A 1673-nucleotide genomic window follows, 5' to 3' on the forward strand; every position below is an offset into this window, starting at 1 on the left:
AATAAAACCAAAGCAATCATCATATGATATTGGGGGAAAAACCCAACTCCAATTAAATTTCACTTCTCACTATGCCAGTCCTATTTCCTTAAGTTTGAAATATTACAATGACACAAATGCTTTCATACCACAGGACTCTGAAAATAGCACATATGTTTGCCATCTCTCCTGAGAAAAAAGAATTCCTTCATCTCAGTGCAAAGTAAAAAGATGAGGTCCTCATATCCTGTTCAGAATCCTAAGTTCCATTCAAATATCAAGCGTTCCAACTACCAAAACTTTGAATAAATTTTCACTGAATAAAAGCCTACCTAATGAGGCCTACTACTCTCAGATTCATGACCAGTTGTTTGAGATCGGGTGGAAATGTACATCATACTAGATTCAATTCCCTAATGAGGAATTAAAGGGCTGGACAGTATAATATGCAAACCTAAAATTGTATGCAAATTCCATCAGCTGAGAATGTCCACTCTTTGGTCATTTATACCTCTAGGATAGGAAAATAAATAAAAAGTTGCTGTAGAATTAAAAAGTTAAAAAAAAAAAATTACCATAAGAAATCCCTCTCCTTATCAGTGTTATAGAATACAGGGACATCAAAGTCACATGAAATAAAAGTATTTGTATACATGAAGTTTTCAGATATCACCATGAGAGAAATCAGACATTCCAATGATAGTTCACAAAGCAAGATTCTAATTAGTGACTCAGTGAAAATGTCAAAACCTTTCTTCCAACCAGATTCTGCATACTGAATAGGAAAAAAAATGCATCAAAAAGTAACTTGAATCTTCATTATTTTAATCTGAAAGGAAACTATAAAATATCTAAAAAGTTATTACTTTGAGAGTTTAGTTAGGTTAGATCCATTTATTAACGGTAAAAGCAACCATGACAAAAGCAACCATAAATCATTCTTGATGAGAGAATCCCTACATACAAACCTGGCAAATTTTTTCAAAGTACTGAAACAAAGCTTTTGGAAATAATAAAAGCTAGCTCGATTCATATAGTTTCAAATAACTTTCAATTAATAGTTAGGATCATTTATATTTTCGTAGTGCTTTATAGCACATTTTGTCCCTAATGAGAAAATGTATCAAAATGCTAGTGCTAATGTTGAAACCTTAATCCAAACCTTACAGGTTAAAGGCTTAATGTTGGTCAAGAAGGAAAGGATGGAATCATGCACTGTCTGTAGGGCAAATGAAAATCAACAGCAAGATGGCAGAAAAGTTGATACGAACACACTTTTCTTTGCAGAAACAAAACAAAACACACACACACTGAAATTACAATGCAACCATCATATATCTATATTCTCTACTAGCTGGTGAACCTGTTATTAAATTTCAAAAAAAAAGTTAAGATTTTTCTATTTTAATCCATAAGAAATATTCGGTAACAGATAAATAGAGCATTTGTTGCATATTAATGAATGTGTGGCTTCTTGTGCTTTCCATCTGAATTAGGGGTAAAGCCCCCAAATTACTTTATTTTCAATGAGATATAAGTATAAAGTAATATTAAACATTTACATGAAATCAATCCTTTCTTCAGCCCAATTCTACATGAAAGTACTAATAGTGAAGTTTCATGATGCTGTGTGAAAATGGTGACTCATAACAATGTAGACTCAGCTATAGATTTTAATTCACAAATATATATAT

The sequence above is a fragment of the Pteropus alecto genome, unplaced genomic scaffold (genome assembly GCF_000325575.1).
Source record: "Pteropus alecto unplaced genomic scaffold, ASM32557v1 scaffold87, whole genome shotgun sequence".
Lineage (NCBI taxonomy): Eukaryota > Metazoa > Chordata > Mammalia > Chiroptera > Pteropodidae > Pteropus > Pteropus alecto.